Source organism: Pan troglodytes, chromosome 8 (assembly GCF_028858775.2).
Source record: "Pan troglodytes isolate AG18354 chromosome 8, NHGRI_mPanTro3-v2.0_pri, whole genome shotgun sequence".
NCBI classification, from domain to species: Eukaryota; Metazoa; Chordata; class Mammalia; order Primates; family Hominidae; genus Pan; species Pan troglodytes.
The window spans coordinates 57027553-57041257 of NC_072406.2; positions in this window are offsets into that span (position 1 = coordinate 57027553).

Sequence of the window (13705 nt, forward strand, 5' to 3'; positions counted from 1 at the left end):
GTGCCACATTTTCTTCATCCAGTCTATCATTGATGAGCATTTGGGTTGGTGCCAAGTCTTTGCTATTGTGAATAGTACTGCAATAAACATACATGTGCATGTGTCTTTATAGCAGAATGATTTATAATCTTATGGGTATATACCCAGTAATGGGCCAAATGGTATTTCTGGTTCTAGATCCTTGAGGAATCACCATACTGTCTTCCACAATGGTTGAAATAATTTACACTTACACCAACAGTTTAAAAGCATTCCTATTTCTCCACAACTTCTCCAGCATCTGTTGTTTCCTGATTTTTTAATGATCACGAATCTAACTGGTGTGAGATAGTATCTCATTGTGGTTTTGATTTGCATTTCTCTAATGGCCAGTGATGATGAGCTTTTTTCATGTTTATTGGCCACATAAATGTCTTCTTTTGGGAATTGCCTGTTCATATCCTTTGCCCACTTTTTGATGGGGTTGTTTTTTTCTTGTAAATTTAAGTTCCTTGTAGATTTTAGATATTGGCTCTTTGTCAGATGGATAGATTGCAAAAATTTTCTCCCACTCTGTAGGTTGCCTGTTCACCCTGATGATAGTTTCTTTTGCTGTGCAGATGCTCTTTAGTTTAATTAAATCCCATTTGTCAATTTTGGCTTTTGTTGCCATTGCTTTTAGTGTTTTAATCATGAAGTCTTTGCCCATGCCAATGTCCTGAATGGTATTGCCTAGGTTTTCTTCTAGAGTTTTTATGGGTTTAGGTCTTACATTTAAGTTTTTAATCCATCTCGAGTTAATTTGTGTATAAGATGTAAGGAAGGGGTCCAGTTTCAGTTTTCTGCAAATGGCTAGCCAGTTTTCCCAGCACTATTTACTGACTAGGAGATCTTTTTCCCATTGCTTGTTTTTGTCAGGTTTGTTGGAGGTCAGATGGTTGTAGAAGTGTGGCATTACTTCTGAGGCCTCTGTTCTGTTCCATTAGTCTATATGTCTGTTTTGGTACCAGTACGATGCTGTTTTGGTTACTGTAGCCATGTAGTATAGTTTGAAGTCAGGTAGCATGAATGTTCCAGCTTTGTTCTTTTTGCTTAGAATTGTCTTGGCTATACGAGCTCTTTTTTGGTTCCATATAAATTTAAAGTAGTTTTTTCTAATTCTTGAAGAAAGTCAATGGTAGCTTGATAGAGATAGCACTGAATCTATAAATTACTTTGGCAATATGGCAATTTTCATGATATTGATTCTTTTTATCCATGAGCATGGAATGTTCTTCCATTTGTTTGTGTCCTCTCTTATTTCCTTGAGCAGTGGTTTGTAGTTCCCCTTGAAGAGGTCCTTCACATCCCTTGTAAGTTGGATTTCTAGGTATTTCATTCTCTTTGTAGCTATTGTGAATGAAAGTTCACTCATGATTTGGCTTTCTGTTTGTCTATTATTGATGTATAGGAATTCTTGTGATTTTTGCACATTGATTTTGTATCCTTAGACTTTGCTGATGTTGCTTATCAGCTTAAGGAGATTTTGGGCTGAGATGATGGGGTTTTCTATATGTACAATCATGTCATCTGCAAACAGAGACAATTTGACTTCCTCTCTCCCTATTTGAATGCCCTTTATTTCTTTCTCTTGCCTGATTGCCCTGGCCAGGACTTCCAATACTAGGTTGAATAGGAGTGGTGAGAGAGGGCATGCTTGTCTTGTGCCAGTTTTCAAAGGGAATGCTTCCAGCTTTTGCCAATTCAGTATGATATTGGCTGTGGGTTTTTCATCAATAGCTCTTATTATTTTGAGATATGTTCCATCAATACCTAGTTTATTGAGAGTTTTTAGCATGAAAGGGTGTTGAATTTTATCGAAGGCCTTTTCCGCATCTATTGAGATAATCATGTGGTTTTTGTCATTGGTTCTGTTTATGTGATGGATTACGTTTATTGATTTGCATATGTTGAACCAGCCTTGAATCCCAGCGACGAAGCCAACTTGATCGTGGAGGATAAGCTTTTTGATGAGCTGCTGGATTCGCTTGGCCAGTATTTTATTGAGGATTTTCACATCGATGTTCATCAGGGATATTAGCCTGAAATTTTCTTTTTATGTTGTGTCTATGCAAGGTTTTGGTATCAGGATGATGCTGACCTCATAAAATGAGTTAGAGAGGAGTCCCTCTTTTTCTATTGTTTGGAATAGTTCAGAAGGAATGGTACCAGCTCCTCTTTGTACCTCTGGTAGAATTCGGCTGTGAATCCGTCTGGTCCTGAGGATTTTTGTTGTTGTTAGACTATTAATTACTGCCTCAATTTCAGAACCTGTTATTGGTTTATTCAGGGATTCGACTTCTTCCTGGTTTAGTCTTGGGAGGGTGTATGTTTCCAGGAATTTATCCATTTCTTCTAGATTTTCTAGTTTATTTGTGTAGAGGTGTTTATATTATTCTCTAATGGTAGTTTGTATATCTGTGGGATCACTGGTGATCTCCCCTTTATCACTTTTTATTGTGTCTATTTGATTCTTCTCTCTTTTCTTCTTTATTAGTCTGGCTAGCAGTCTATCTATGTTGTTAATTTTTTCAGAAAACCAGCTCCTGGATTCATTGATTTTTTGAAGGGTTTTTCTTGTCTCTATCTCCTTCAGTTCTGCTCTGATCTTAGTTATTTCTTGTCTTCTGATAGCTTTTGAATTTGTTTGCTCTTGCTTCTCTAGCTCTTTTAATTGTGATGTTAGGGTGTCCATCTTAGATCTTTCCTGCTTTCTCCTGTGGGCATTTAGTGCTATAAATTTCTCTCTAAACACTGCTTTAGCTGTGTCCCAGGGATTCTGGTACGTTGTGTTTTTGTTCTCATTGGTTTCAAAGAACTTATTTATTTCTGCCTTAATTTTGTTATTTACCCAGCAGTCATTCAGGAGCAGGTTGTTCAGTTTTCATATAGCACTGTGCTGGAAGATCCAGTGCTCTCTTTAGAGCCAGCAGGCAGGAATGTTTAAGTCTGCTGAAGCTGCACCCACAGCCGCCCCTTCCCCCAGGTGCTCGGTCCCAGGGAGATGGGAGTTTAACTATAAGCTCCAGACTGGGGCTGCTGCCTTTCTTTCAGAGATGCCTGCCCAGAGAGGAGGAATCTAGAGAGGGAGTCTGGCTACAGCGGCTTTTCAGAGCTATGGTGGGCTCCACCCATTTCAAACTTCCTGGAAGCTCTGTTTACACTGTGAGGGGAAAACCGCCTACTCAACCCTCAGTAATGGTGGACGTCCCTCTCCCCACCAAGCTCCAGCGTACCAGGTCGACTTAAGACTGCTGTGCTGGCAGTGAGAATTTCAAGCCAGTGGATCTTAGCTTGCTGGGCCCAGTGGTGGTGGGATCCTCTAGACCACTTGACTCCGTGGCTTCAGCCCCCTTTCCAGGGAAGTGAATTGTTCTGTCTCGATTGCGATCCAGGTGCCACTGGGGTATGGAAAAAAACTCCTACAGCTAGCTTATTGTCTGCTCAAACGGCCGCCCAGTTTTGTGCTTAAAACCTAGGGCCCTGGTGGTGTAGGAATCTCCTGGGCTGCAGGTTTCAAAGACAGTGGGAAAAGCATAGTTTTTGGGCCAGAAGGCACCTTTCCTCTTGGCACGGAAGTCCCTCAGGGCTTCCCTTGGCTAGGGGAGGGAGTTCCCTGACCCCCTTGTGCTTCCTGGGTGAGGCGACGCCCCACCCTCCTTCGGCTTGCCCTCCATGGGCTGCACCCATTGTCTAACCAGTCCCAGTGAGATGAGCTGGGTACCTCAATTGGAAATGCAGAAATCACCTGCCTTCTGCATTGATCTCACTGGGAGCTGCAGACTGGAGTTGTTCCTATTCAGTCATCTTGCCAGCCACCCCCAGAAAAAAATTTTAAAAAGTGTATCATTCTAGATAGCAAATTGTAGAGCAGTACATACAATTTAGAGGTAGATAGATAGATAGATAGATAGGTAGATAGATAGATAGATATTATGACTGAATATGTATCTATGTCTGTAAAGGTACAATCCACTTACAACTGTACCTAACTTTAGGAAATAATTTTTTAAAACTCCATATGACTTTATACTGCATTTATTAATAACTCATATTTAATTGAAAATTCTTTACAAAGCAATCATTTGGAGCCCAAGATGCATTTATCCTTGAAGCCATCATTTATCTATATATTCATTCATCCAATCAGTCAACAAATATTGCACACCAGGAACTATTCTAGATACCAGGATGTGGAAGAAACAAGACAGATAAAAATCTTGCCCTAGAAAAATTTACTTTTAAAAACAAGGATAAAGGGACAGATAATAAACCATCAAACAAATAAAAATAATAACTTCTGAGAACAATAAATGCTCTTAAGACAATGAAATATTTTAATGTAGTAGAGTATCTGGAGGTGGGGTGTGGAGGATGGATTTTTTGGAGAATGTTAGGAAAGAACTTTTGAAGACAGGAATGTGGAAGATGGAGACCTGGAAGGACAGCCTCCCAGGAAGGCGAAATGGCACTGCTAATGTCAGAATTGGGAAGGCTGGCATGGACCAGAGCAAGCAGGGGAGAAGATGGTGAATAATGAGTGGATCCCTGATGGACATGAGGCTCGTCTGAGGGATTTTTGAGGGAGGCAAGAACTGGCAATCACAGAGCACTGGGCAGTTCTGTGCCGGTGTGGAACATGCCAGCTGTCCTGGAAGCCACAATGATTCCACCGAGTGAAGTGAAGTGGTCTCCTAAGAGTCACATGGAGGTGGGGAAGGGGAGGGAGTTGATGGGTGTAGTGATTCATGTTTTGGGCCTGAGTTTGAATCCTGGCTCTGGCTAGGGAATTGCCTATTCACCATGGGGTTCTGTTTTCTCATTTATAAAACTTTGGGGGTGGTCACAAGGTCTATTTCACAGAGTGATAGCAGATTTTAAAAGAGCCAGGGCACCCACAGTGGCTCACATTCAGAACTGAAGAGCCATTTGATTACTCTAAGACTTACTTCTCTGAAAACCACCTAGCCAGGGATTCAGACTGGCGGGGGTTGTAGCACTTGCTGGATGAATGTGGGGGGAATCAGCTGCTTCGTGTGGTTATGCTCACACTTGTTAGGGTTCAATAGCTCTTAAGAAACTAAAGCCACATGACAGATAGGAGCCACTAGGAACCTGGCACTGGAGAAGCTCAGCCTGTAGCTGCGGACATCACAGAGTTACTAAGTCAATGGGCTTGATTGCATATGTGTGTGTTAGTTATGTTCTTTAACCATGCATTCTGTGTGGATCCTACATTCCCTTAGTAAACCTGTACCATGCCTGCATTTTGGGGTCATCACAGAAACCACTCTCTGCTCAGAGGAAAAGGGACTGTGGTCCTGATTGTCTCTTGTGAGATGAGAAAGATGGAGGCAAGCAGGGGTCCACAGAGAGGGGAACATCTGCAGGAAAGTGCAACCAGGGTCAAATGAATGTGTGGGAGCTAGTCTTCCATGTGTAAGGCAGAATCCCATTCATAAGAGCACTTACTTTGAATCCTGGCTCTTTTGACTTATTGACTTGTGCCCTCAATTGAGTTATTTACTAGCATGAGCCTTGGCTTCCAGATCTGAAGAATGAGGATGGTACCTTATTATTTTGGTATTACGATTCCTGGATAATAAATTCACAGTTCTTAAAAGAGTTCAGGTACAGAGTGCTCAATAACTGGTGGGAAGCCCCAGCACAGAGCTAACCCAGCCCACTCTGTAGCACTGCTAAGTGGACATTATTGTCCCTGCTGTAGGTGTGAGAAAATAGAGGCAACCAAACTTAAGTAATTTGAAGAAGAGAAAGTTGCCAAGTGGTAGGAGCAGGTCTCGAATCCACACCTAACCCTAAACTCATGCTCGTGATTATAGGTCTTGCCTCTCAAACTTGAATATGAGTAAAAAGGAGAAGAAATATGTTTTTTGTTTATTATTTTACATTACTTTAAATTCTGTGATACATGTGCTGAATGTGCAGGTTTGTTACATAGGTATACATGTGCCATGGTGGTTTGCTGCACCTGTCAATCCGTCATGTAGGTTTTAAGCCCCACATGCATTAGGTATTTGTCCTAATGCTCTCCCTCCCCTTCCCCCCAACCCCTTGATAGGCCCCGGTGTGTGATGTTTCCCTCCCTGTGTCCATGTATTCTCCATTGTTCAACTTCCACTTATGAGTAAGAGCATGTGGTGTTTGGTTTTCTGTTCCTTTGTTAGTTTGCTGAGGATGATGGCTTCCAGCTTCATCCATGTCCCTGCAAAGGACATGAGCTCATCCTTTTTTATGGCTGCATAGTATTCCGTGGTATATATGTGCCACATTTTCTTTATCCAGTCTATCGTTGATGGGCATTTTTGTTGGTTCCAAGTCTTTGCTATTGCAAGTAATGCTGCAATAAACACACATGTGCATGTGTCTTTATAGTAGAATGACTTAAAATCTTTTGGGTATATACCCAGTAACGGGATTGCTGGGTCAAATGGTATTTCTGGTTCTAGATCCTTGAGGAATAACCACACTGTCTTCCACAATGGTTGAACTAATTTATATTTCCACCAATAGTTTAAGGGCGTTCCTTTTTCTCCATATCCTTGCCAGCATCTCTTGTTTCCAGACTTTTTAATGATTGTCATTTTAACTGGAGTGAGGTGGTATCTCATTGTGGTTTTGGTTTGCATTTCTGTAATGACCAGTGATGATGAGCTTTTTTCCATATGTTTGTTGGCTGCATAAATGTCTTCTTTTGAGAAGTGTCTGTTCATATCCTTTGCCCACTTTTTGATGGGGTTGTTTTTTTCTTGTAAATTTGTTTAAGTTCCGTGTAGATTCTGGATATTACCCCTTTGTCAGATGGATAGATTGCAAAAATTTTCTCCCATTCTGTAGGTTGCCTGTTCATTCTGATGATAGTTTCTTTTGCTGTGCAGAAGCTTTTTAGTTAAATTAAATCTCATTTGTCAATTTTGGCTTTTGCTGCAATTGCTTTTGGTGTTTTAGTCATGAAGTCTTTGCCCATGCCTATGTCCCAAATGTTAAGAAATGTGTTTTATGGTGATATAATGACAATGCTTGGGACAATGTGAAACATTATGCATATGTAGGAGAGAAGACATTGCTCATAATCCCCTGTCAGCACAAGAGTCTGCCCAGAAATAGAAACACAGCCCATGGTGCTGCATAGCTGGGCATGCAGTTCACATGCAGTCTCCAAAATGCTGCTGCATGTGGAAAACGTTGAATGAGGAGCCTTTCTCAGATGATATTGTCCTGGCCCCCTCAGTCCCCAGGACAATGTGAACAGGGTTCCGTGCATGAGTACTAGAGTGTCTGGGGACCTCATTTTACAGTTTCATCTCTTGCCCTGCTCTGAAATCTTGACGCTGCTAACACAACTCAGAGCGTCACTCTGCACCAACTTCCCATGGAACTCTGTCTTCCCAGCATCAGCACACGCACTGGCATCCTTCCAGCTGTCCAGCACATGAACTCAATCCTGTGTTTACTCACACTTAATAACTTGGTTTTCTCTCTTACACTCTTAAAGCCAGACTTTGGTATGCAAGGAGTCCTCCAATCCAGTAGATTTGGGATCTGTGGTTGGTTTGGTTTGTTAATCAAAAAAATCAGTTAAGCAAAGAACCACAAAAATAATATTTGGATATCATAAATATTTTATTTTACTTTAAAACATATACATGAATATTTGGTTACTAATCTTGTGACATAAAGCCAAAGCCTCTCTGAGGTGTGGGCCCAGTAGGCATCCCATGATGTCCCTCTTGCATAATGCATGTCTAAGCTGCATCCTCTATACATTCCATTGTTAGCTTTTTTAAAACGGACTCAGAACTTTAAAACAATTGCCAAGCATTCTGATTGTAGAATTTTAGTGGCTATTTCCCATTTTAGTTCCCCAATAAGTTACAGCTACTTGGAAACACTGAATTTGGTAGCATTATTTTTTAGTGGCTATGCTCAATAAGTCTTTCCACACTTGCAATTTAATTTTTCACAGGGATTTCTTCTGGGTATTTACCCAGAGGAAAAGAAGTCATTATACACAAAGAATACTTGCACGTGTATGTTTATAGCAGCACATTCACAGTTGCAAAATCATGGAACCAACCCAAATGCCATCAATCAACGAGTGGATAAAGGAACTGTGGTGTATATATATGATTGAATACTACTCAGCCATAAAAAGGAAAGAATTAATAGCATTTGCAGCGACCTGGACGCGATTGGAGATGATTATTCTAAGTGAAGTAACTCAGGAATGGAAAACCAAACATTTTATGTTCTCACTGATATGTGGGAACTAAGCTATAAGGACGCAAAGGCCTAAGAATGATACAATGGACTTTAGGAGATTGGGCGTAAAAGTGGGGTAGCGAGGGACAAAAGACTGCAAATAGGGGGCAGTGTATACTGCTCGGGTGGTGGGTGCACCAAAATCTCACAAATCACCACTAAAGAAATTACTCATGTAACCAAATACCACCTGTACCCCAATAACTTATGGAAAAATAATAAAATAAATAAATAAAAATAAAACTAGCTACAAAATAAAAAAATAATTTTAACAGGAATGACAACTCATTTGTACCCATATCTCATTGGTTTGAATAAATTTACTTATATTAAATAACTTTGATAACAAGTATAAGAGTTATAAATAGATATGAGGAAAATGAAGACAGACCCCTGACAAGCATCCAGCTCACATTAGGTGGGGAGGTACAGCCAGAGTGGCCCAGGAAGCAGGAGCTTTGCCTGCCTTCTGCATGTGCACAGCAGAGTGGACTATGTCCAGGAGTCCAGAGAATCAGCTGAGGGGCTGCTTGAGAAAGCCTCAGAGTACATGGTGACCATTTTCTTAGAATGCACTCCCCAGTTCACCTGACCATCTTCTTCTAATTATTTATTTGTGCTTTAGCTGTCTCCTCTGCTAAACCTTTCCTGTCTTTATTCCAAGACTACCTTTCCTAGATACTTCAATTGCACCTAGAACTTTCCATTAATACCAAACTTAAAACATCACATTGCAATTGTGTTTCCATTTTTAATCTTTGCTACTAAATTATAATTTCCTTCAATCAGGTCCTATACCTTATTTACCATTATTTTCCCAGAGCCCAGCATAATGTCTCTCTCATTGCAAATATAAGTGTTTATGAAAGAACAGACAAATCTAAAATGGCCCAGTCCTACTGGACCAACAAACAAACAAACCCACAAAACCTAGACTAAGCTTTCAAAGCCTGTTCTTCTTAACTGATACCTTTCAGTCAACCTTACCTGCCCAAATACTGTATATTCTACGATCAACACGTGCAATGCTGCTTTAAATTTTCACTGGGCGCCTTGGGAGACCAAGGAGGGCGGATAATGAGGTCAGGAGATTGAGACCATCCTGGCTAACACGGTGAAACCCTGTCTCTACTAAAAATACAAAAATTAGCCAGGCATGTTGGCACACGCCTGTAATCCCAGCTACTCGGGAGGCTGAGACAGGAGAATCGCTTGAACCTGGGAGGCAGAGTTTGCAGTGAGCCGAGATCGTGCCACTGCACTCCAGCCTGGGCGACAGAGCAAGACTCCGTTTAAAAAAAAAAAAAAATTTTTTTTTTTCACTGGGAGCCTCCTCACTGCTGTTCCAGATCCACTGGGTTTTCTCTTGGCTTTTGCGTCCTGCTTATGCCTCCCAGTTCCTCCCCTTGACCTGGTGTTGGGATCTGATTTCCCTGGGCATCTGGATTGAATCCACCCTTCTGGCTCTTCCCACATTGGTAGATTTTAGAGAGAATATGCTGTCTGGTGCTGGTCCTGGTGACTCAACCCTCCCTGTCTGTGCCTGCTCTTACCAGTGTTGGCCTTGAGGGAGAACGGTTGTAGGTGGGCTGGAGAGTTCTTTGGTGATGCCATACCTGATGATCTCATACAAGTGTCCCCAAAGTAAGTGCATCCCTTATGACAACTTCCTAGCTGGGGTTCTTTAATTTTCCAGGGTAGCCCCTATTAAGTCTTAAATTCAAAGCCAAAGTCTGGACCAAAGTCTTAGAGGACCAAACAGAAGTTTTAAAATTCCCTGTACTATGTTTACCAGAAGGTTGAGAAACTTCTTTGCTGGAAAGATTACTTGTCTCCTGACCTGTGATTCTAGAGTCCTCACAGTGGAATTTCAGGTCTTCTCCATGATAGGTGGACACAGTAGGCAATGTTCACAGTGAACTGACTGGTCAGGTAACCATGAGGAAAAAGTGACCCAAGTTATGCAGAAATACTCACTTGTAGCAAATATCAAGGCCTAGAAAATCAGAATTCTGTGTCAACCCAGGTGTTTAAATTTGATCAACCAAGACTGCAACCTAATGCCCCTCAACAGGCCATATCCCCCCTAAGAACCCTTGGTTTGTGTATGTTACGAACTTCTCCATGTCATCAGATAGCATGGGATTCCAGTATGTGTTACTTTTTGCTTCTTAGATTGGTTGCTTTTGCTTAGACTGATGGCCTTAGGGCAGTTTTAAATGGCTGTCTTGTAATATGATCAGGTAAGAATATCTGGGAAACCTTTTATATTTTAATTGGTAATGGTTATGCCAATAATTCTTGATGAATACACTGAAGCCAGGAGTCTCCTTCTTGCATCGTGTTTACACTTCACATCAACCAGGAACCCAATCTGAGAGGTTTTCCCTGGACCAAGGGAGAAAGAATGTAGCTCCGGGAAGGAATCAAGCCTGGCTAACTCTCAGTGAATGGAAATGGTGTCTGATCTTGCTAATTCCTGCTTCAAGTATTAAAATCTCAAACAAAACATAATGTATGTGTGCACACGGGTGCATACACACACACACACACACACACCCCCCACCACTGACAACAATAACAACCTCCACAAGGGGAAGCCATGCTTCCGTAAGCACAATTGAAAGATTTCTGAACCTCAGACCAGAGAGCCACATGATTTTTCAGTCAATTATTGTCTCTCTTGCGCTCCCAAGACTGAGCTGTAAGAAAAGCTAAGGCATCACATGACATCCATGGGCCCAGCCGATTGCCACTGCAAGTCATGGCTCTGCACATGAGAGAAACTATAGGGAGAGCTGGGACCTGGGAAGGAATGGGCAGTCTTGAGTGGCAGAGAACTTGGAGCAAGAGAGGGACTGGAGTAGAGCTGGAAGCACCATGAAGGCCTCTCCTGCAGGAGCTGCTAAGTTAGCTCTGGTCAGCACCTCCCAAACACACCTGACCATGGGATTAAAATTATGATGTTCTGATAAAACACTAATTAAGGGTTAAGAAGATGGAGTACATACTTGCCTCAAAATAGGAAAAATCAAAATTTTAATATTTTGGAATCTGTAATAGAAAAAACACATCAATTAAAAAATACTTTTTCACAACATATATTTTGGTTGTTTATAGTAAGTATAGCATTCCCTCATTCCCACTTTGAATCTTCCTTTCTCCATCCTGAGAGGCAGTGAATGTTGAGATCCGAGCCTCTCTTTATCAGAGGGTTTAGAGAACTGGCCACCAGCTGGACTGAAGGAGATTGTGCTGTCCACCTCTTCCCCCCCCATGGGACTGGAGCCAGGTCTCTGCCCAGCTGAGAGACAGCTCCCACATGGGTACCCCTGGGCCTCCAGAGGGCTCCCCCTGCAGACTCACTCCCGGCCCTGACTCACTCCTGGGTTCTCCTTGAAGACCAGCATTAGCAAGTCCCAGCCCAGCCCTCTCCCCGGGGCTCGCCCTGTTGAAATGCTCCTCCTGGCACTCACCTGCAGCCACAGGTGCCAAGAGGGGACAGCAGCAAAGACGGAGGAGCCCCTCCTGGGCTTCAGCTGCCTATTTATTAAAGTAGCTTAAACTAAATGCACTTCGGAGTGTGAGAATTAATTTTTTTCAATTAAAAAATATTTTTAGAGAGTTGTAGGTTCACATGCGGTGGTAAGAAATATTACAGAGATTCTCCAGTTTCCCCTAGTGGTAACATCTTACATAAGAATAGCTGTCATAACCAGAAATTCACATTGATCCAACCATCGACTTTATTCAAATTTCATCAGGCTCACATGCAGTCATTTGTGTGTGTGTGTTTGGTTCCATGCAATTTTATCATGTGTCCAATCATGTGACTGCCACAGTCGAGATACAGAGCAGTTCCATCACCAGGAGGGCCCCTGGTGTTACCTTTCTAATTGTTTTCTCCTCAGCCAGGTGTATGCAGATGATACTTGGGAGGTACTGAGTGTGACTGCATCATGGCAAATGGTGTCAGCATGTGGTATGTACCCAATGTTTGTATCCCTCAAATTCATATGTTAAAATCCTAATGCCCAAGGTATTAATGCCATGGTATTTGAAGGTGGGGCCATTGGGAAATGATTAGGTCGTGAGGGAAGAATCCTCAGGAATGGGATTAGTGCCCTTAATAAAGGGACCCCAGGGGACTTGGTCATCTCTTCCACCATGTGGAGACACAGCCAGAAGGCGCCATCTGTGAACCAGGGAGCAGGTCTTCACCAGACACCAAACTGCTGGTGCCTTTGTCTTGTACTTTCCAACCTCCAGAACAGTGAAAAATAAATGTTTGTTGTTTAAGCCTCCCAGTCTATGATAGTTTTGTAATAGCAGCCTGCACTGAGACAGCATATGCTGTTTCCTCTCCTCTTCCTGCAGGGGATCTTTGGAATGGGGGAAGGGGACCAAACAGTCACCCTGCCCCTCGACATCAACCAACAAAGAGAGCACAGATGAGAGGAAAAACAGGTTTGTCAACAGATCCCCCGCTCATGGGGATGAAAAGTCACATAACTTCCCAGACTGTTTCCACACCTTTGAAATGAGTACTAGGTTGTGCCTGCCAGAGAGCACAGGGCTCCTGGGGCCCAGGGGGAGGTCCTCTCTGTAGATGGCGTTTGAACCTTGGCCCATTTCTTTCACAGGATGGCTCTGGGATTGAGGGAGCACGTGACGCCAGATTCACAGATCACCTGGTATCAGCCATGTGTAGGAGAGGACTAGTCCAGCAGCTACTCACTCCTTGGGGCAGATGGCTTCCTGGGTGTGCATTTTCATGTTGACCCAAGGCTTCCTCAGCTGGCTGAGACCAGAGTGCTCACAGACCTGGGAGATTGACACATGGTGCCAGGTGGCCATGGAACCTCCTTCCTGGATTCAGGACTTCCTCAGCGTGAATCTGGGAAAGCTGTTCCTGGAGCTCCCGGCCCATGAGGGTGATGCACAGCCTTCTCCCTAAGCCTCATGGACTTGGACTTGCTGTGATTCCCACAGTGACCTCATCAGCCCCTGTCACAGGAACAAAATATGCCAGCACCGCCCTTGACTTTATAGGTCCTGGCAAGGTGGGAGACACTTGGTTTTCACAATGTCTTGGTCTCCTTAAATTCTAGGGGAGGTGTGCCAAAAAGTGGCATCACTGTCCACAGTCCAGGACTCGGAGGAGGTTACTTCACACACTTGCCAACTCAGGTGTGTGTAGAACAATTGAGGTAGTGTTCTAAGCTGTTTCTGTGTATTCTCTCAATCCTCACAGCATCCCAATTAGGTAGGCGCTGTTATCTCCACATTTTGCTGATGAGGAAACTGAGGAACAGAGAGGTTGAGTAAATTATCCCAAATTACACAGCTAATTGAGAGAGCTTAAGGCTGTTCCGAATGACAGTGATGGCTCCCAATTGCTTCA